This window comes from Emys orbicularis, chromosome 10, assembly GCF_028017835.1.
Source record: "Emys orbicularis isolate rEmyOrb1 chromosome 10, rEmyOrb1.hap1, whole genome shotgun sequence".
Taxonomy (NCBI): domain Eukaryota; kingdom Metazoa; phylum Chordata; order Testudines; family Emydidae; genus Emys; species Emys orbicularis.
In genome coordinates this window covers 50,192,301-50,215,459 of record NC_088692.1, presented here as the reverse complement: position 1 = coordinate 50,215,459, position 23,159 = coordinate 50,192,301, and the positions used below count along the sequence as shown (strand labels likewise).

Genomic DNA, 23,159 nt, shown 5'->3' with positions numbered 1-23,159 from the left:
GGGGGCATCCCTCACAAACCCAACCTGGGTATGGGTGGGGTAATCACCCCCTAGGAGGTACCCAGGTGGTGGGGGACAGCAGCCCCTGTGGATCCAGGCTGTGGGCAGGGCAAGCTTGTCAGTTGCCAAATCATCCCGGGGTCTCCCAATCCACAGTGAGCTAATGCAGCCTCCCCAGCTGGGCTCTGCCTGGTGCCCTTGTCCCTTCTGGCTCAGTCTGAGACCCCCTGGCAGTGGGACCTGGGGCCTGTTTGCAGTTCCCTGAGGCAGGACGGGGTCTGTCCCCCAGGGCTGGGCTGGTGCTTTTGTGAACTAAAGTTCGGTTGATGGAATTGTTTTACTATAAGTCTGTAATACTAAATTGTTCTTTGGATTTGTTTTGTTAGAATGTTGTGGATGCTAGATTAGTAATAGTAGGATTATTTTATTTAGCCTTATTTTTCTATAGTAGAGGCCTGCTTTTAATATTGTTTTGCTATTCTGTGTGAATGTGCTGTTCCTTGTGTGAATGAGATCTGTGTGGTATGTAAGCAAATAAGAGAAAAGACGCCAGCTTAATTGCCAGATGGGGCTAATTGCAAAAAAGGGAGGAAAGAGAAGAAGTCGCCAGTATCACCTTGTCCTGATGGCTGAAGAAGTGCAGATTAACAACCCTAAAGTACAAAGGCATCCGCCCTAAATCAAGAACAAAGCACAAGATAAGGAGATGGAGAATGAACTGAAAACAACCAGTTTTGATGATAAATGATTATAGCATGACACAGCAGGATCCATAGACTAACATAAGAATCAACTCCTATAAAAGAGGGGTGAGAGCCAGGAGGCGTTGGGTTCATTCTGCAAAAACAATGGAGCATCTGTACACGCGGCCGACAGAGGCCCAGCTCCCACTCGTGCTCCGTCTAGCTGGCCACTAGACTGACTCGAGCAATGATAAGGATTGTAACTATAACACCAGCTGCAGAACCGTGTGTGTGTAAGAATGTGAGCATATGCTGATTTTAATATCTATTGACATTTTGAATAAACGCGGCGTATTGCCTTGTCCCCTGAAAAAGATTCCGTGAGTTTCTATAAGCATAACACTTTCTAAGAGCCCAGCACAGGCCATTAGCACGGGGCTTCTGGGGTGCCCTAGCCCCAAAGGCAGGTTGAGAGGGGGCTGGTCCTGGTCCCACTGCTGCACAATGGGATGGGGACAGGGGATCCATGCCCGGGGTGCTGAGGGCTTGGGGTGGCTGGCCTGCCACACTGAACCCCACTGGAAAAGTAGGATGGGGGATGGGTCCAGTCCCTGGGGATCATGGGGGGGATTGGCTGCCTCCAAAGAGCCAGCTGTGACCCTGTGATGCCCAGATCAGGGGTAGGGCAGGCAGTCCAGTAGCAAGCCAAAGAGCCAGAATGGGAAAGGGCCATTTAAGGTGTCTCCTCCCTTAAAATGTCAGGAGAGGAGGAATAAAGCAAGGGACCTCCCTTCCTCACTGCAGAGCCATCGGGAGGGGAGCGGGGAAGGGGGACCAGCCCATGTCTGCATCTCCCAGCTTCTCTGAGCTGAGTGGGGCTGCGTATAAGGGGACCACGAGGAGAGCAATGGGCTTGGCTGGAAACCACTGGGGGTGGAGACAGCGGGCGGAGGCGAGTGCTGCTCTGAGCAATGGGTTTCCAGCCTGGGGCAGGAGCACAGAATCAGCCATCGCTGGCTGGATCAAGGGCCCCTTGGGCTGGGATCCTGCCCCCAGCCGAGCCCCCTATGCCAGGGTGAGGGGAGCTCATGATGCAGCTGGAGATCCCTATGGGAGTCGACTGATGCCTGATCCCCTTGGCCACAGTGCAAGTACAGAGGGGCCTGTTACTGCGGGGAGAGGTTCCCCTGCCCCTTTAAACCTAGTGTGTCAGTGTCTGACCCCCTGAAGCCGCAGCAATGGGGGAGACGGCAGCCCCAGAGTGGCTGAGTCAGGATCTGCCTTTTTCCCTCCCTAGCCCTGCCAGAGACTGAGCTGGAGGTAGGAACCCCCTGCAGCCAGCACCGGGCCCAGAGTCAGCTCCCTGCAGGATTGGTACAGGGGGTTGAGTGGCTGCCTGGCTTTAGCACTATACGTTGTTGGTTGTTAACTATTGTTGACTGTGTGATGTTGCACTCCATATGTTTTATGAAAATATGCTTATGAATGTGAATATGATGTACTTTTTTTATTGGAACATCTCTGAGTGTGAGATATTACCTGTAATCAGTTTCTTAATGAATTAGGCTTAGACTTGTGTATTTTTGCTTTATTTTGCTTGGTGACTTACTTTGTTCTGTCTGTTATTACTTGAAACCACTTAAATCCTACTTTTTATACTTAATAAAATCACTTCTGTTTATTAATTAACCCAGATTAAGTGATTAATACCTGGGGGGAGCAAACAGCTCTGCATCTCTCTCTATCAGTGTTATGGAGGGCGGACAATTTATGAGTTTACCCTGTATAAGCTTTATACAGAGTAAAACGGAGTTATTTGGGGTTTGGATCCCATTGGGAACTGGATGTCTTGGTGCTGGAGAGCTGCTGAGCTGTTTTTGGTTAAAGTCTGCAGCTTTGAGGGCATGGCCCAGACCCCGAGTCTGTGTTGCAGCAGGTTAGTGTGTCTGGCTCAGCAAGGCAGGGTTCTGGACTCCCAAGCTGGCAGGGAAGACGGGCTCAGAGGTAATTTCAGCACATCAGGTGACAGTCCCAAGGGGGTCTCTGTGATCGAACCCATCCCAGTGGCATAGTTGAACAGGATATATGCACAGCTGATTGTTTTGAGACACTGGTAGTGATTTGAAGTGAGTTTTAAGTGTGGTGGCTGGAGAACAAACGAAGGAGTTAGGGGTTTGTTATTTTCTGTTCGCTTAGTTCGGGTAAGGGAAATATAGGCAGAAAATTAGCAAAATGAGTGAGAGTAAAGCTCAGAAGAAGCTAGAACTGCACAGGTTGCAGAGAAGGAAAATGAACGCAAAAGGCAGATGCAATTAAGACAAATGGAAACTGATGCGCAAATTGCCAGGGAGAAAGCTGCTCACGAAAGAGCCATGGAGTTAAAAGACAAAGAACCTGAGGCCCAGAAACAGGCTCAAATTGAAGCCCAAAAAGCTGCCCTGGAAAAAGAAAAGGCTGCCCACCAGCAAACCCTGGACTTAAAAGACAAAGAAATTGAGGCCCAGAAGCATGAACTAACTGTTGCAGCTGTGGCACACCATTTTGCACCGTTTCTACTTGGGAATGATTTTTTTGATGTGGCAGAATCTGTCCCAGGGTTTGTTAGCAGCAAGAAGGAATCTTGTGATGAAAGCCCCAGAGGGGAGGGTGAAGTTACATGTGCTGCTAGGGAAATAGGAGAGTGTCTCTAATTCCTCTGTAGCAGTGGAAAATGGGCCGTCGGGGGCAGGGATGGTCGAGGCCAGTTCTGGTAGCCCCGGGCCTGAAGGCAGGTCCCTGTGGGAGGGGGTGTGACCAAAGATGAACAGGGATTTTACATGTACTGCCTCCACCATGGACAGTGTACAAGTCTCTGGCTGTAAGTTCAGGAGGAGGGTGTGACATTGCACTCCATATGCTTTATGAAAATATGCTTATGAATGTGAATATGATGTAACTGGAATATGCTTTATGCAAAAGGTCTCTTGTAAGGTATCATTACAAAGCTTATAATCTACTGAGTGTGTTCATCCTATTTGTTTGCATGTATTATTTCTATATCTGGAGTTAGAAGATTAAGATATAAACTTGTATTACTGATGTAAACATATTAAGTGGAAGCCATTAAGTGTGCTTCAGAATCAGTGAACTGTAAATGGCTCTGTTTACTTGCAAACCTTCCTGTGTACCTGTGGGCCAGCCCAGGAAAAATGGAGGCTGGGGTCTCACAGGACATGTGACCATGTCACATGATACTGGAATCCATCTTAAATCCAGTACTTTTCCATTTAGAAGGAGGGGTGGGGACCCAGAGAGACAAAAGATTACCGCCTTGTGCCAAAGCTATAAAAGGGGGTGGAGCAGGACAAAGGAGGTGGCCAGTCATGAGAAAGCCCCTGCTTACCATCTGAGATGTCTGCTCGAACTAACAAGGACTGTACCGGGGGAAAGGATTGGGCCCAGACTAGGAAGGAGTCTAGTCTGTGAAAGAAGCTTACTGGAACATCTCTGAGGGTGAGATATTACCTGTATTCAGTTTCTTAATGTATTAGGTTTAGACTTGCGTGTTTTTGCTTTATTTTGCTTGGTGACTTACTTTGTTCTGTGTTATTACTTGAACCACTTAAATCCTACTTTTTATACTTAATAAAATCACTTCTGTTTATTAATAAACCCAGAGTAAGTGATTAATACCTGGAGGAGCAAATAGTTGTGCACATCTCTCTATCAGTGTCATGGAGAGCGAACAATTTAGGAGTTTACCCTGTATAAGCTTTATACAGAGTAAAACTGATTTATTCTGCTTTTGGATCCCATTGGGAACTGGATGTCTGGGTGCTGGAGAGGTAACCTGCTGAGCTGTTTTTGGTTAAAGTCTGCAGCTTTGGGGGCATGGACCAGACCTGGGTCTGTGTTGCAGCAGGTTAGTGTGTCTGGCTCAACAAGGCAGGGCTCTGGAGTCCCAAACTGGCAGGGAAGACTACTTATTATTATTAACTTGTTATTGTTATGGCCAGTTATTAACTGTTTATTATATTTGGCTGGTTTCTATTGACTATTATTAGCTATTTATTTGTTACAATTAGCTATTAAGTCTATTATTAGCACTTACTATTTATTAATGATCTAACAGGGCAGGAATGGGGTGGTGATGGTTTGAATGCTCTGTTTGCTGCCTGGCCTCACTGCAGAGTCCCTGGGTGTCTCGACCAGCATGGAAGAACAGCCCCCCGGAGGGGCCGATGCTAAGGAGTACATGTCTCTCTGCGTCTCTGGGAGTATGAGAGGGGAGCAAGTGTGCTGGGCTGGCTGCACAGCGAGTGTCCAGCAATGACACAGTGACCCGTGGTGTGGGATTGCTGCTCACACATGGGCCTCCAGTATGTGCTAATTCACTGTGGGTTTGGGTGTGTGCATGCAGAGCCTTTCATTATTATCATCACATCAGCACTTTAATGGTCCTTCCGAGGAAATGGGTGTGTTAACAGCCGTGCCAAGCATCATGGCTTTGACAACTCTGCTGTGCCTGTCCATAGCTGAGAGCATGAGAATGCTTCCAGTAGCAATGTGTGGGTCTTGTGGGCAGAGCTACCAGCCAAGAGCACATGACTTCTAATCCCAGCTTTTCCACTCACTGGTGTGAATACTTCTGGGCTCGCCACCACCTTTTTTATTAACCACAAAACAATCCTGCAACTTTGGGAGCAGAGAGCTATCATTCGCCCATCTGACAGCTGATCTAACAGAGAGGCTGCTCACGGTCACTTCTGGCAGAAGAACTCAGATCTCTAAACTGGCAGACCAGACCCTTGCCTCAGCTGCTTTGCCACTCTGCCTTGCTGAATATGCCAAATTATGTACTTGCTATGCTGTCACTAACCCCTAGACCATACTTTGCTCACAGAATCAGCAATAGAACCCACATATCCTGATTCTCAATATGCCACTGCTGTCTCACCAAGAGTTGTGTGACCCACTGGCAAAGGGTGTGTTGTGGGCCAAGTTACAGACTGGGCCACGCTAAGAAACAGCTCTAATACTAGTTCCTCTTCAAACCACTGTAATTTGAGCTCTTCCAGTGTATCTGAAGATCATGGGTTTATATCCTGTTGATGGTGGGGGGGAGGAAGAAAGTACATTAAAGACTGTATCCTAGGAAGTAGGAATCACCAGGCCACACTGGATGACACCCCTGCTCCATTCTAATCCAGCATTCTGTCTCTGAATGGGTAAGAATCCTCCAGCTGGCTGGTGTGCATAATCTACCCCCCACACAGGTGTCATCCTGGTCTCTTAGGCCCAGATTCTCAAAGGTATTTAGGCTCCCAACTCCCCTTGATTTCAATGGGAGTTAGACCTCTCATTATCTGAGAGGATCTGGGACTTTATGCATATGGACAAAGGGGCTGAATTTAGGACACATGGGTAATCTTAGTTCCGGTGTTCCTGAATGTATTGAATCTACCCAAGTTTATAAAAGCTGAAGTTCATGACTATATGCAAAATAGATCACTAAGTAATTTGCATAAAACATCACTCATCAAGCTGTGTGGAACTTGGTAAATATGGGTGTGATAAGGTTGGGACTCACCACCTGGCGCCTCCTGCTGGTTGTCTCTGGGAATTAGCTCTGTCCAGTGGAGCGCCCCTCCTGGTGGTGTCCCATCCGTCGTCTCGCGCTCGGTTGGCGTCCGAGCCCGCATCACTCCCCACTCAGCAGCGTCCTCTTGAGGCCACTCCGGCAGTGCCCCCTAGTCCATCCTCACCCCCTTCCGGGGGGGGGGGGGGGGAGTGTGTTCAGCAGTCCTTGCACTGGCCTCAACCTCCAAAGTCTAGCCCCTTGTCTCAAGGGCTGGTTGCAGTTTGTCTCAGCCACCCTACTGCACGGCCAGCAGCAGTACAAGGGGGAAGGGGGGGACCCAGGCCCGCCCACTACTCTGGGTCCCGACCCAGGGACCCTCTAGTGGCAGCCTCCCTGCCCTCCTTCTCTCCCCTTGTCCAACTGTCCCTGGGCCACTTCCCCTCTGGCCCCTCGCACCCTCTAGGCCCTTTCTCTCAGGGCCTGCAGTCTGGCAGGTTTTGGGCCGGAGCCCTACTATGTTCCCCCTGAGCCTGCCCAGCACTGCTCTGTCCGAGGTGCTGGTCTCCTGCTCTGGAGACAGACTGCTTGCTGCTCTTCTGGGCAGCCTTTATATAGGGCCTAGCCTAGCCCTGATTGGCTCTCAGTAAGCCCTTTCCTGATTGGCTGCCAGCCTGCGCAGCCACTCTGGCCTACCCTAGCCCCCTCTCACATGGGGGTGGGGCACTCGCCCTGCCACAATGGGGTTATCAACACAGGGTACCTGATCAGCATAGCTAGTATGGAATAGCTTCCCATGTGAACGCTCAAGCACTTTGATTCCAGAATAATTACTCCATTTTGGAACGGTATGAATTATTCCAGAATAAAGTCACTTTTATTCTGGAATATAGTGGCCACATGGGGGCTATTCTGGATTAGTTATTGTGAAATAGCTTATTCCACAAAAGCTATTCCGGTCAATTTCCCCATGTAGATGAGCCCTATGGAGTGTTAGTCAGATCTCAGTAGCAGAACCCCCAGACACTAGTCAGGATCGTGTCCCAGTGATGTGCTGGGTGCTGCTCAAACACATAATATGACAGTGCCTGATGCAGTGAAGAAGAGGCAGCAGGGAGTTGGCCATGTCTGTCTTACACCTGGGAAAGCTGGGGAGGCTGAGCCTGAGAGTAGGTCTACGCTTATGGGGGTGTGTACAGTACAGACACTGGATGTCCAGCTAGCAGTGGTATAAATAGTAATGTAGATGGTGAGGCATGGCTTACATGAGTAGAGTGCCCTACAAGCCTGAACCCTAGGGTATATACCCTACATGGCTCTCCACACTCTGTTGTATTAATTTAGATGGAATATAGGGGCTAAAGGCGTTCACACAACCCGGTCACTGAGCAACATTAAACAAGGTCTGTGGTTTGGTATTCAGAGACCATGCCTGCTTAGTGCCATGGCAAGCACACCATTCAACATCTTTTAACCTCTTACTAAAGATACAGTAAAGGTGGGGAAACGGTTACAGCCTTTGCAATGTAAAGTATTAAATAAGGCTTTCATTTCAACATCATCCCTTGTTCCCTTTCCCGTTAGCTGGAGCGGGGTTTAAAAGGAAAAACCCCTTGTGTGACAGTTTCTTAGATGGTATCAAAGATGGTAATAACTGTCCTTTTTGGAGAAAAGACAAGAAGTTAGGTGAGCTGAGCTGGCGCTGTTGTTAAGGTCCGATCCTGTTTCATCCCAGGTGGTGCTGGGGATTCAGGTGGAAATGGTAGGGGCAGGGCCGGTGCTACCATTAAGGCGAACTAGGCAGTTGCCTAGGGCGCCAAGATTTGGGGGCGCCAAAAAGCGGTGCCCTCAATTTTTTTTACAGCGTTCCTCCCCGAGCGCGCGGTCGCCGCTCCACTTCTCCCAGCTCCCAGGCTTGCAGTGCCAATCAGCTGTTTGGCGCCGCAAGCCTGGGAGGAGAATTAGAGCGGGGGCGGCGTGCTCGGGGAGGAGGTGGAGCAGAGGTGAGCTGGGGTGGGGAGGTGCCGCACGGCTCCCCGGGCCGGGGGGGTGGGGAGCTGCCGCGGGGGTGCCTCAGGGCGGGGGGGGGAGCTGCCGCAGGGCTCCCCACCCCAGCTCACCTCTGCTACGCCTCCTCCCCGAGCACGCCGTCACTGCTCCACTTCTCCTGCCTCCCAGGCTTGCGGCGCCAATCAGCTGTTTGGCGCAACAAGCCTGGGAGGGGAGGAGAATTAGAGCGGGGGCGGCGTGCTTGGGGAGGAGGCGGAGCAGAGGTGAGCTGGGGTGGGGAGCTGCCACGGGGGGGCGCCTCAGGGCAGAGGGGGGGAGCTGCTGCGGGGGGGGCCCCTCAGGGCGGGGGGGGGGGGGCGGGGAGCTGCCGCAGGGCTGGGGGGGGGGAAGGGGGCGCAAGGTGGAAGTTTTGCCTAGGGCGCGAAACTTCCTTGCACCGGCCCTGGGTAGGGGTGGTGATGTCATCTGGCTGCTTCTCTCTGGCCCGTTCTGGTCAGGACATCTCTCAGGGTCAGGATGATGAAGGCCTGGGTTCAGGAGCAGCAGAAAGTCCCTAAAAGTGTTGGGGGGGGCACACTGCTGCTTCCCCATGAGGCCTTGCCCCCCGTCACTCCTCTCTGTCCTCTTCGCCCCCTGTTGCTTGCCCTTATGGCTGGTAAAAAGGGGGGGCCTGTGGCCCTCTGGCCCCCCCATTCCAGCACCCCTGCCTGGGGTCCCCGGAGATGGTGAGGATGGCAGCCATGATGGTGGAGCTCACTCCAGTAGCCTCTGTCTGTTCTTCCCCGCTCTTTGTCTTGTTCTTTCGTAGGCACCCCACACAATCTTTCTTTTAAAAGGGAGCAATGGGTGGAAGAGCCCAAAAAGGGAGCAATGGGTGGAAGAGCCCATCTCCTCATTGTTTTGTCCAGCAATTAGGCCTAATATCTGACACACCAATTTTAGTTAATTCTAGCTCCACATCATCTGTTTTTAACAAGCATAACTTGAACAGTCCTTGGATTATATCAACATGGCCTCTTTGGTTTAGACTAATCCAGTTTCTGTCTGGTTTTCTTGCACCTGTTTCCATCCACATTTGTTAGTGTAGATTATTGCGACCTTTTATGAATCTACACTCACTTTTTACAGTTAAACTCACAATTAGGGTAAATTTGTACACCCAATTGTCACAGCAATGCCCAAGCCGTGTCTCTGATGTCTACACTGCTATTTTTAGAAGTGTAGTGTCCCCCTGCCTTCCCCCCCTGGCAGAGCCTTTCCCCGACACAGTGAAAGACTCCAGCAGGGAAAGGCTCTGGTAGTGGGGAATTGCCAGAGCCTTTCCCTTCTGCTTCCCCCCTGCCGGAGCCTTTCACTGCCACATGTAGCTACATGCCACTGTGAGTGTGGACACAGCCTGCCTTTCACTGGGGCGTATAGCTACGTGTACCTTACATGCTGCTGCAAGTGTAGGCAAGGTCTGAGTCTGTCCAGAGGGTTCTGAGAAGTGGCCAGTAGCACTGGGCTAATAGTGGCCAATTTTATATGCTGCTTGGTGATTTACAGCTGGGAAAGCCTGAAACACAGTGTATTAGTGCAAGCCCCCTTGCCCGGGTGTGTGAATAAGGTAGTGAGAGCTGCAGGGCCTGGGCAAAGAGGCTGTAGAATCAGGAGCCCTGACTACCAGGTTGGTATCTGACTCACTTTCCTATGAAAGCACTCAGTGACCTCATGGTTGATCCTGATGCTGAATTGTGGGCTCAGCTTTGTCCCGGGAGTGAAGCAATTCTGGGCCACAGAGATTTCTTTAGAAGAGGGTTTGGCTGAACGAGGCCAAGGAGGGTCACTCAGGAGTTTTTCCTGGGATAGTCTAAAGATCGGAGTGTGATCCTACAGCAAGGTCAGTAATATGGCATTCCTGCCCAAATGCTCTAGGCCCTATAAATAGGACCACCTAGGTGTAGGACTCCGCCCCTTCCCCTGAGGTGGGGAAACCTCTTCCATTGGGGTTGGAGGGAATTATTGCACTTCTGTGACCAAGTCACGCACAAACAGAAGCTATTTTAGGTTGACAGCACAGGCCTTGCCTGTTCTGGGTGTGTGAAATGAGAGGTGTGGATTTCAAGGTATGGAGGAAACTCAATAATAAAAACAATGTGGGTTTATGGAAAATAGGCCTTGTCAAACCAACCTGATTTCATTCTTTGAGATTTCAAGTTCGGATGATAAAGATGTGACAGATAATGAAACCACCCTGTAATAATCGATGAATACTGTGTGCTGACCTGGTTTGGGGAATGGTTAGTATGTGGCTATGTTAGTTTAGCTTAACAAGGGGGTTGTAAGGAAAAACAAGCACAAAGAGAAGAACTGATCAAGCTGAGCCACCCCTGGGTAAATACTAAGGGGTTGTTAAGAAACAATGCCCAAACATAGTAAGTTTGAAGATTCTACCTCCTGGCTCCAGCCAACTGGCTTTGGACAAGCAGGGCCAAAGGTAGGGAACTAGAAGATCAGAAGGACTGTAGTAGTTTGAAAAGAGACTCTCTTGGGGTGGGGCAGAGGGCTGTTCAGGCAGTTGTTCAGGGGAATCAGACTGCATACTGGCCCCTGCTGGGGGTCTGAAGAAGTTAGGCCTGCCTAGGTTACCATCAGGGGATGGCAAGACTCTAGGTAAAATAGACATGAGCAGTCTGTGTCAGTGTGGGTGGCTATGCCTAGTGGCCAGAGTCAGGAACGGAGCAGGTCTAGGGCAGGACTGGGAACAAGGGAGGCACAGGAGTTATCACACTTGTGGCTGTAAACTTTGAGAAGCTGCTTGTGTGTTGCTGCTGCTGGGCGTAAGAGTAGGCTGGTGATGCCAATCAGGGTGTCCAGCTGTAGTTCACTAGCTGGTTCCAGGTTCAGCTGTAGACCCTGATTCCAGACAGACTGTTGTTTTACAGTCAGTCTGGAAATACTTTGTTCCTGTTGTTACAATAAATAATATTTTGGTTTAAGAAGGCAGTCTGGTCACTACATGCACCACTGGTCATAGGCTCCTGAAGGGAAGAACTACAGGTGTTGAACCTAGACAGACCTGTAGGATAAGCACAGTGGATACGCAGGGTTCTGTATCCCAGGACCTGGCCTAACTGTAGGAGAACTGTGTAATTCCACCCCAGAAGAGCTAAAGGCATGGCCTGTGACAGACACGAGGCTGCTCTCAGAGAGACCAGGAAGGGGGACAGAAATGCAGCTATTCCTACAACTGTGACATACAGGACCTGCATAGATGTAATATACTTTTGTAAGGCTTTGATTTAGCACTGCATGACAGTGATTAAAAAACTAGCTCTGTACATCTTCCAGCTACTGGATGGTGTTATACCTTTCTCTACTAGATTGAAGAGCCTATTATTAAACATTTGTTCCCCATGTAGGTACTTATAGACTGTGATCAAGTCACCCCTTAACCTTCTCTTTGTTACGCTAAATAGATTGACCTCTTAGAGTCTATCATTATCACACAGGTTTTCCAATCCTTTAATCATTCTCGTGGCTCTTCTCTGAACCTTCCCCATTTTATCAACATCCTTCTTGAATTGCGGACACCAGAACTGGACCCAGGATTCCAGAAGGGATGACTTGAATACAGTCTAGAAGTACCTACATGGGAAACAAACATTTATTAATGGGCTTTTCAGTCTAGCACAGAAAGGTCTAATACAATCCAGTAGCCGGAAGTTGAAGCTAGACAAATTCAGACTAGAAATAGGGTGTAATTTTTTAACAGTGAGAGTCATTAACCATTGGAAGAATTTGGTCAAGGTTGTGGTGGATTCTCCATCACTGACTTTTTTTAATATCAAGATTGTTTATTAAAATACCCACTCTGCTCTAGGAGCTATGATGGGGCAGGTCTCTGGCCTGTGCTATACAGGAGGTCAGACTAGATGATCACAGTGGTCCCTTCTGGCCTTGAAATCTCTGAACATCAATAAAGTACACATTAAATGGACTAAAAACAGGCTAACTGATGGATCTCAATGGGAAATCATCCTCAAATAGGGGTGTTTCTAGTAGGGTTGTGCAGGGATTGGTTTTAGGTTTGACACTAGTCAATATTTTTATCAGTGATCTGGAAGTAAATATAAAATCACTGCTGGTAAAATGTGCGAATGACCCAAAGGCAGGGCCGACTCTAGGATTTTTGCCGCCCAAAGCAAAAACAATTTTGGCCGCCCACCCCCCCCCCGTTTTTTAATTACCCCCCCCTGGCCTCGCCTCAACTCCGCCCCTTCCCTGCCTCCTCCCCCCAGGCTCTCAAGCCTAGGAGGGAGGGAGGGAGGGAGGGGGAGAAGCGGCTCCCGCGCCGCGGCCACTCGGAGTCTCCCCCTCCCTCCCAGGTTTGAGAGCCTGGGAGGGAGGGGGAGACTCCGAGTGGCCGCGGCGCGGGCGCCGCTTCTCCCCCTCCCTCCCAGGCTCTGAGGGAGGGGGAGCAGCGGCGCGCGAAACAGCTGTTTCACGCGCCGCGGCCGCTCGGGATCTCTCCCTCCCAGGTTTGAGAGCCTGGGAGGGAGGGGGAGACCCCGAGCGGCTGCGGCGCGCGAAACAGCTGATTCGCGCGCCGCTGCTCCCCCTCCCTCCCAGGCTTGAGAGCCTGGGAGGGAGGGGGAGCAGCGGCACGCGAGCGGCACCGGAGGTGAGCTAGGGCGGCCGGGGCACATTTTTAGGGGCGGCATTCTGGCGCCGGCCATGCCGCCCCTAAAAATGTGCCGCCCCAAGCACCAGCTTGTTTTGCTGGTGCCTAGAGCCGGCCCTGCCCAAAGGTGGACGGAATGGTAAATAGTGATGAGGACAGGGCAGTCACTGGATCGCTTGGTAAACTGGGCACATTCAAATAAGATGCATTTTAATACAGCCAAAGGCAAGATTGTATGTCTAGGAACAAATAACATAAGTCATATGTACAGTAGAGAGGACTGTATCCTGGAAAGCAGTCTCTCTGAGAAGGATTGAGGGGTCAGCGTGAACAAATAGCTCAACATGAGTCTCCAGTGCGATGCTGTGACACAAAAGGCTAAGGTGATCCTGGGATGTATACCTGAGAGAAGAAAGGTGATTTTACCTCTGTCTATGGCATTGGTGAGACCAACACTGAATGCTGTTCTGGTGTCCACATTTTTAAAAGGATGTTAAATTATAGGCCAGGGTGCAGCAGAGAGCAACAGACATGATATGAGGACTGGAGAAAATGTCTTGCAAGGAGAGACTTATGGAGCTCAATCTATTTAGCTTTTCAAAATGAAGATCAAGAGGTGACTTGATCATGATGTACAAGGACCTTTTCAGCAGGAGAAAATACCAGGTCCTAAAGGGCTCTTTAATTTATGGAGAAAGGCAAAACAGAACCCAGGACTTGACGTTAAAGCCAGACACATTCCACATTCAAATTACTAGTAAGACATACATATTTAATAGTGGTGGTGATTATTATTGGTTGTATTCCTGGAGCACCTAGGAGACCTAGTCATAGACCATTGGAACAAACTACCAAAGAACGATGGATTCTCCATCTCTTCAGGTCTTCGGATCAAGACTGGAAGCCTTTCTGGAAGAGACACTTTAGTCAAACACAAATGATGGGGCTCACTGCAGGCGTAGCTTGGAGGGAGTTCTCTGGCCTGTGTTATGCAGGCGCGCAGACGAAACAATCTAATGGCCCCTTCTGGCCTTAAACAGTGATGATTCTATTAAACCTGGCTAACAATCATCTCAGCAAGGGCGCTGCAAGGTTCCATCAACGGGTCACCTGCTCTGTCTCCCATCACTGCCGCTGAAATTCTAGGGTCTTATGCTGTGCCTACCACTGTGGGCTCATTGTCCCACAGCATAACGAATGATACTTTACTTGCCCAGCTGAGCAGCGCTGAGCACTTTATAAATATTAAGCTTCACCCAGTCCCTGTTAGGTAGCTAGACGGATGGTCTAGTGCAGGGGTCGGCAACGTTCGGCACACGGCTCGCCAGGGTAAGCACCCTGGTGGGCCGGGCCAGTTTTATTTACCTGCTGACGTGGCAGGTTCGGCTGATCGCGGCCCCCACTGGCCGCGGTTCGCCGTCCCAGGCCAATGGGGGCGGCGAGAAGCGGCGCGGGCGAGCGAGCTTACCCTGGCGAGCCGCATGCCGAACGTTGCCAACCCCTGGTCTAGTGGCTAGTATACTGAGATTAGGACTCAGGAGTCCTGGGTTCAGTTCCTAATTGAGACCCTTTAATCTCTGTGGGCCTCCCCATCTATAAAATATGGATTATGCTTCTTTATTTTATGGGGGTGTTGGGAGGATAAAATCCATTAACAACTACAAGGTGCTCAGATGTTACAATAGTTAGGGCCATATAAGAGCCTAGAGAGAGAAGCAAGTTCTGTTATCTGCTGCTTATCCCTTTGAAGCATCTGGCATTGGCCACTGTTGGAAGACAGGATCCTGGACTAGATGAACCGTTGGTCTGACCCAGGATGGCCATTCTTATGTCTAGTTTGGGAAACTGAGGCAGAGGGAGGTTACGGTCCCTTGGGCCCATGGCAGGGGTCAGAGTAGGAGACAGAGCTGACATCTTCACAGTCCTGTGCTCTAGTTGCTAGGCTGCAATTCCTCCGTCAGAAGACAAGGCCGTTTCCATCTCTGGCATGCCCTTGGCATTAGTCAGAGGAAGATTGCCGAACACGATGCCAGACTACGCCCAAGCTGTTTGTTTGTTTGCTCCCATTTTAATTGTGTTGTGTCTAATTAGGGTCTGAATCAAGGAGGGAGGTATGTGTTTGATTGTGGCTTCCTTGAGATTTACTCCGGATATTGTCTTTTTGTGTGCTGTTCTGGCTACGTGTTTTTTAATGATATAGGAGCCTCAATATCTAATAGGTGTATTAACGCCTTGGAGTCTAGCACAGGGGTTCTCAGGACAAAATTTTTGGTGGCCTCAGAATGCAGCCACCAACTCTTGCTGGTGGCTGCTCTCACACTTTTTCCTAAAATACTTAATTAGCTTTAGGAAAACCAAATAAATATGCACATATACATATACACATCCACATCACTGAAATTTATTTATTGCTAGCTAGTAAGTCTGTTGTGAAAAGTGATATTAACAAATATACAAGTATCCCTTTTCACAGCAGACTTACTCAGCACTAGCAAGCCTGGGGCTAAATTAAGCCCTGGATGGAGGGTCAGGGGAGACAGTGAGGGCCAGGGGAGATGGGGTTTAGGGGCTGGAGGAGGTAGCGGGAGGCTGGAGCCTGAAGCCCTGCTGCCAGAGCCTGAAGCCTCGTGGCTGGAGGATGGGGCCCAGGGACGGAGCCTGAAGCCATGTGGCTGTAGCCTGGGGCCTGTCATCGTTCAGCCAGAGCCCAGGGGTGGAGCCCAAAGGCCCATGTCCAGAGCCTGCTACCCTGCCACCCCTGAGAAGGGGGGGGGGGACTCACTGGCTGCCTGCTCCTACATGTAAGGGGACTGTTGTCCCCTTACTAAAACTCAGTTGGGTTTTTTGGTTGGCTAGCTCCCAGTACCAAAAGAAAGGGGATGGGTCAATGGGAAATCAGGACCCTGAGACTGACAGTCTCCAGGAACAGTGGGGAGAGGCCAATGCTCCAGGACAGCCTGACTGACAGGGCGGGCAGGCTAATCAGGGAGTCAGCAGACCGGGGGGGTCCTGTCCTCCGTGTGAGCTGGAATTGCCTGGGTCAGAGAGAGTGGGGCCGAGCTAAGAAGAAAGCAGGGGCCTTAGCTGAGCTGGGGAGCAGAGCCGTGCCAGACCCAGAGGGGCCAGAAAAGCAACCCAGGAATAGGGTGACCAGATGACAAAACTGAAATATCAGGCGGGCCGGAGGAAGAAAAAAAAATAAAAAAGCAGCCGGAGCGCCCCCGCCCCGCCCCAGCTCGCCTCGTCTCCACCTCCCCCCGTAGGGGAAGGTGCCCAACTGGTGCAATCCCTCGGGCGGCCCCGGAGTGGGGGCAGCAGGCCCCAGCCCCCGAGTCCCGCTCAGGTCCCGCAGGGGAACGAACGGGGCTGCTGCTGCCTCCGCCCTGGGGCGGGGTTTCCCTACAGCCCGCCCTGCAGTGCGGCGCAATCCCATCACCCCGAGTGTGCCTGGGCTCGGCCCGCGCCCAGCTGTCCCGCAGAGCACCACAGGTGGCCCCGGAGTTGGGGCAGCAGGCCCCAGCCCCCCCGTCCCGCTCGGGTCCCACAGGGGAACGAACGGGGCTGCCGCTGCCTCCACATGGCAGGAGGTGAAGCCCCGTTGGAGTCCCTGCGCAGGCAGCTGCTGCCCCCCCACCCCCACCCATGGGTGCGTACAGGGAGCCGGTTCCCCAGGCCGGACCCAGGGCTGCCCCTGCAGGTACTGCCCCGCCCTCCTGCCTGCCCTCGGGGCCAGGCCGGACTCACTCACCCCGCGCTCCCCTGCGTCCCCCGGGCCTCCTTCCAGCGCTTGCGCTGCCATACAGCTGATCGGCGCAAGCCTGGGAGGGAGGAGGAATGGCGTGCTTGGGGAAGAGGCGGGGATTTGGGGAGGGATCCAATGGGGCAGTGAGGGGGCGGGGCTGGGGGCAGGGCCAGGGCGGGGATTTGGGGAGGGATCCAATGGGGGAAGGAGGGGGTGGAGTCGGGGCGGGGGGGACGCGAGGCCCTCCGGGCTCTGCCTGTGCGAGGGAGCGGACGGCAAAATTGCTTGTTTGTCCCGTGTCCCGACCGAATATCGGTCGGGATGTGGGACAAACAAGCAAATATTGGGACAGTCCCGATAAAATCGGGACGTCTGGTCACCCTACCCAGGAAGCAGATCAGTGCTGGGAGCAGAGTCACAGAAGCAGCCACAGAGCAGACCTGTGCTGGGATCAGAGCTGCAGCAACCAGAGCCAGAGGGGCCAGAGAAGCAGCCCAGGGGGCTGAAGGCAGAGAAGCAGCAGTGCTGAGGCAGAGTGGAGCTGGAGCTGGAGCTGGAGCTGGGGCTGGGGCTGGGGCAGTCCGGAGCTGGGTGCGGTGAGCAGCAGGGAAGCACGAGGGGCACCTTGGGCAGTGGGCCCACCGCAGGGAGACACCCCCAGCCAAGAGGCCCTGCAGGCCAGACTTGGAGGGGGATCGTAACCCCAATGGGATGGGGGTGATGCTGGGAAGAAGGGTCCTGCCACCTAGAGCCTGAGAGCTTGTGGCCACCGCCAGAGCAAGTGCAGCATCCCTGGAGCACAGCCAGGGCCTGAGAAGGAGGCCTGGAACTTGTGAGGAACAGGCTGTGAACTGCCCTGACATTCCAGCCAGGGCTGGTTGTGATGTCCCCGTGCCACAGAGCCGGGTGACGGGTTTTCCTTTCACCTTTCCCATTCTTTCCTTATTTTTTTTTAATTGATTGCTGTTTTATAAATTGTATTTGCTTTGAACTGTATGTAATGATCAGTGGGTCAGGGAAGCATCCAGTGCAGAGAGAGCACCCCGGAGTGGGGATACCCTAGCCCCTGCCATAAGTGACCACGACAAGCCCCCCAGGACTCCTGGGCCCAGCCTTGTTGGGGTTACGAGGACTCTGCCACACAGGAGAGTGGAAGGGGAGCCCCCGAGGTCAGGCAGGCCTCTGGGTAAAGGAAGTAGGAGCGAGGACTCAGATCCTTTCGCTAGCCCATTTCACCGGGGTAGTGTATAAGCCAGGAAAGTTCCCCACAATAGTGGGACCATTCCCCCGCTTACATACAGCGTTGTGCCCCAGGTGACTCCAGAGCGGGGCAGGGCCCAACCCCTGCTGCTGGCCCCAGCAACCAACACCAAGGCAGTGCATCCAGGAGCAACAGTGAGGGGGACGGGGCACTATTTTGCCCTCCTCCACCGCATCAGGGCCAGCTCCAGGCACCAGCTTAACAAGCAGGTGCTTGGGGCGGCCAAGGGAGAGGGGCGGCACCTGCGGCAATTCGGGGGCGGCAGGTCCCTCACGCCCTCTAGGAGCGAAGGACCTGCCGCTGAACTGCCGCCGCCGATCGCGGCTTTTTTTTTTTTTTTTGCTTGGGGCGGCAGAAATGCTGGAGCCGGCCCTGCACCCCATCACAGCCCAGGAGGCTGTGGCTGCAAGAAAAGCCCCTGGTGGCCTCATGCGGCCACGGTGGCTGCATTTGAGAAACGCTGGTCTAGCATGTGTAGGGTGACCAGACAGCAAATGTGAAAAATCGGGACAGGGTGGGGGGGTAATAGGAGCCTATATAAGAAAAAGACCCAAAAATCGGGACTGTCCCTATAAAATCGGGACATCTGGTCACCCTAAGCATGTGTGTGTCTTGGTTTGCCACTCCTCATTCATCCGTCTGTCTCCTGTTGTCTATCATATCTGTCATCACCTGTCTATCAAACCTTTATCTGTCTGTCATTAATCCATCCATCTGCCGTCCATCATCTCTCTGTTGTCATCCATCTGTCTGTCCTTGGTCTGGTTTTCTGGTGTCATCCGTCCATCAATCAGTCTGAGCTAGAGTACTTTTGATCATTCATCCGGATGGCAGGCTGTGTTTGAAGGGTCAATACCAGCTACATGAATAATACTAAGACATTCGAAAAATCACCCTCCGCCCATGGAGTCAAAGAGACCATAAACAATCATTGACATGACAGTGCATGAGAGGAACAGAAGACGGGAAAAGAGAAGCAGCATCCGCAATTATCCACGAACGCCCTTTATTAACTTCTTGAGCCACAGACAAAAGGAGTGCTTCTAATAAGATCCTAGACAAAATGTAAAACAGTTTGACTAGAAAAACCAGCTCGCTCCTGGCCTAACAAAAGAAACAAAGCCCAGGTTGCTTTAACCAGATTGCTTACACATTCTCCCCCCCCACCCCCCACCCGCCTAGGTTGCTTGTGAGTTTTATTTATTTTAGGGAGGAATTTATGTTAATAACCCTGCAGAACACGTTAGTTCTGCCATCTTGGCTAAACACCAGTGTGTGTGATTAGATTTTGCCTACCTAAAATTCCTCCCATTTCAGTTGGCTACAGTACTGTTCATGGCCTGGCCTAAACTTCTGTGCTACTGGTCAGCTGCCATATCTCACTCCAAAGGTGCCTGCATTTCAATGGTGGGCAAAGTGATTCCTCAACATTAGCACTTGTCTGTTATGTATAAGGAGGCTGCTCTAAGTTGTGCTAGGGGCCGAACTGGTCCCAGAATTACTGGCAATAGTGGAAAGGTGGCCAACAACCACTTGTGCTTCTTGCCCCCACACAGAAGTCAGGTCCTGCACCAAGCACAGATCATCTGCATCTCGAGACAGCCTAATATAAGCTCCATGGCTCAGATCCTCAAAGGTATTAAGGCACCTAACTCCTGTGTGAATCAATGGGCGTTAGGCACCTAAATACCTTTGGTGTATCCGGGCCCATCTGGTAATATAAAAATTGAGAATTAACAACCAGATTCTGGTCTCCCCTCCACTGTTGTAAATCTGGATTAAAGTCCCAGTTTAAATACAGCCCTATTTGTCCAGGCCAGCTTCTGATCTCAGTTACACTGGTGTAAATCCACAGTAACTCGTATTTATTTCAGTAGAGTACTTGACGCTAGTGTAAATGACAGCAGAATCTGCCCCTAGCTGTCTAGACAAGGAGGCTGGATGGAGGCTGGAATAACTAAGGTGGCCTTTTGACAGTGCTCGTTCACCTCCTTTTGTCAGTGCCGGCTGTGTTGCTGCTATATTCTGCTCTAGCGCCTCCTCCAGGTCACCTGCCTCTGGCCTCAAGTCTTCTGTGGCTCAGCCCTCCAGCCAAGTCACCTAATTTCAGACCTCTTCCTGGGTATCATGAACAAGTGCAAACAAAACTGCATAATTCTTCTGCCCCCTTGGGCTACTGAAGTCTTCTCTGCTTACAAACCCTATCTCTGGGCTCTCTCCCACAGGAGCCTGCTCTGCTCACTGTGAGTCTCCCTCTGTGGGAGATTCCCACTTTCTTTTCAGTCTCTCCCTAGATCTTGCCCCCTCTTTTCCAGGGCCCACCTGACCCTGTGGCCTTCCTTAGTCTGCCTGCCCCAGGCCCACGTGAGGCCAGGAACTCCCTACCTCCTCTCTCTAGGGTCTTCTCTCCATCCCTGAGTTCCCTCAGTCTACTTACAAGGCCAGGAGGCAATTAGTTAATCAGCCACCCCCCAGGTGTGAGATAAAAAAGGGGATAGAGAATAAGACTGAGAATATATTATTGCCCTTATATAAATCCGTGGTACGCCCACATCTCGAATACTGTGTACAGATGTGGTCTCCTCACCTCAAAAAAGATATTCTAGCACTAGAAAAGGTTCAGAAAAGAGCAACTAAAATGATTAAGGGTTTAGAGAGGGTCCCATATGAGGAAAGATTAAAGAGGCTAGGACTCTTCAGCTTGGAAAAGAGGAGACTAAGGGGGGATATGATAGAGGTATATAAAATCATGAGTGATGTTGAGAAAGTGGATAAGGAAAAGTTATTTACTTATTCCCATAATACAAGAACTAGGGGTCACCAAATGAAATTAATAGGCAGCAGGTTTAAAACAAATAAAAGAAAGTTCTTCTTCACGCAGCGCACAGTCAACTTGTGGAACTCCTTACCTGAGGAGGTTGTGAAGGCTAGGACTATAACAATGTTTAAAAGGGGACTGGATAAATTCATGGTGGCTAAGTCCATAAATGGCTATTAACCGGGATGGGTAAGAATGGTGTCCCTAGCCTCTGTTCGTCAGAGGATGGAGATGGATGGCAGGAGAGAGATCACTTGATCATTGCCTGTTAGGTTCACTCCCTCTGGGGCACCTGGCATTGGCCACTGTCGGTAGACAGATACTGGGCTAGATGGACCTTTGGTCTGACCCAGTACGGCCTTTCTTATGTTCTTATGTTCTTATGTGGCATGTGACTAATTGGGGTTTTATCCCTTACCTTGCAGGTGTTGGGGACTAAGCCCCATCCCAGGCCCCTTGGTGCTGAACATTCCCCTTGTGTCAGTATCTGTGTCACTTACGGGAATGGCCAGTAGACATTCCTGTCTCAACACACACTAGCTGACCTCCCATAAAGTGAGCATTGCTGTGAGGAGGGATTGCTGGGCTGGACTGTTCTGAACTCTCGGGTATAAACTCTGTGACCCTGACCTGTGACATAAATTCCTGGGACCACAGAGGCTGTTATTTCCTCTGTGGGGAAGACATGGAAGTGACTTGTTCCATTAGGAGCCCGCACATCATTTCCCACGGGGGAGCTAGGTCATGGCTCAGGATCTCATTACTCACTGAAACCCTGGCTTATTTCCCAGTGGTTTGGTGAAATTCACAGATAAGGTCTCAGACTTTGGAGCTAGATCCAGCCTCCATGAGGACAGGCCTTTCGCACCTCATATTTCACAGCTCCAGTTATAAAGAAGACATGCTGCATGGGTGACCAACCATTTATATATTCCAGATACACATCTGGCCATCTTTCGCCTGATGGGGAGAACTGGAACCTTGCCAGCTGCCTGGAAGGATGGTATTGTGATCTCACTTTATAAGGGCAAGGGACCGCGCAGTGAATGTAAGAGCTACAGGCCAATCACCTAGTTGTCCATGGCAGGGAAGATGTTTGTGCATGTTCTGCTGGTGCATTTGGAGCCCCTGCTACATCAGAAACGTCACCCCCATCAGTCAGATTTTATGAGGAACACGACCATATTAGACGGCATTTTGGCCCTCTGCTTGTTGTTGGAGATACATTGCGAGTTCAAGAAGCCCCTGCACATGGTGTCAGTTGATTTTAAGGCTGTGTTTGATTCAGTTGACTGAGTCGCTTTATGGACGGCCTTAAAGGGCGTACATGTCCCAATCACTCTTCTGGACTTGATTAGTAAGCTGCACAGAACCACTGCCCATGGATATCTTGGGAATGGGAGGTTGGCACCTTTTAAATCAGTATCTGGGGTCAGGCAGGGCTGTGTCTTGGCCCTGTGCTCTTTTGTGAGGCAGTGGATTTCGTAATGCAGCATTCTGTCAGGTCAATAGACATTCAGATCAGTGATCTCTCGCTCTCAGACCTAGTCTACGCTGATGACATTGTTCTCCTAGTACAGAGCCCAGACAGGTTTCACGAGGCACTCCAGCAAATGGAGGAGGAGTCAGCCAAGGTCGGTCACGGTAACAGACAAAGCTGCAAAACCTAGGATCTGGTCCACCAGTGACTTCAATCTTTGAATAATGAAACTGTCAAAGCCTTTTCCAGCTTTTGCTATTTGGGTTCTATACTCACCAGTTCCTCAAACTCTCACCCGGAGGTTCTTCACCGGATTGGCATCACAGTGTCTGCCATGAGTTGTTTATAACAAATATGGAACTAACATCATCTCAGTACAACAGCCGTGTTCAGGATCTATTCGAGCTATATCCTCCCCGTACTGCTGTATGGCTGTGAAACATGGACACTATGCCGCTGAGACCGGGCAAAGCCGGAGGCTTTCCACACAAAAAGCCAACGTTGTATATCGGGCATAAAGTGGAATGACTTCATTAGTAACACAGACATTTACAGTCGCTCTGGTCTACAGACTATTGGGGCCATTGTCCGCAGATGGCATCTTAAATTTCAAACGTGTCGCTAGAATGCCACAAGGCATTCCAGCAAACGCCATTCTCTGAGTGGCTTGTAACATCCGGGATAAAATTCCATCAATTGAGGGGTGGAGGCGGCCCAGAAGCAGATCCCCTATTATGTGGGTGGATCAAGTCTGTTCCGACCTTGGACTCTTGGCCCATCAAGCCCTTGCAGCTGCACAAGAACGGACAGAATGACTAACGATCGTTATGGCCAACTGTTCGACTAACTGTTGAAGAAGAACACACACACACACACACACACACACACACACACACAATTAGAAACATGCATGATCAACCATTTATATATCCCAGATATGCACGC

At 51.0% G+C, this 23,159-nt stretch overlaps 1 protein-coding gene across 1 annotated transcript in view; it reads left to right on the top strand.

Moving 5' to 3' along the window:
• Positions 1–4,088: 4,088 nt before the first annotated feature.
• Positions 4,089–23,159, top strand: part of SEMA7A (semaphorin 7A (JohnMiltonHagen blood group)) — an 80,872-nt gene continuing 61,801 nt past the window's right edge. The window contains exon 1 of the mRNA XM_065412602.1: positions 4,089–4,175. The gene's annotated coding sequence lies outside the window, so the exon portion shown is untranslated. The remainder of the gene's footprint in view (positions 4,176–23,159) is intronic.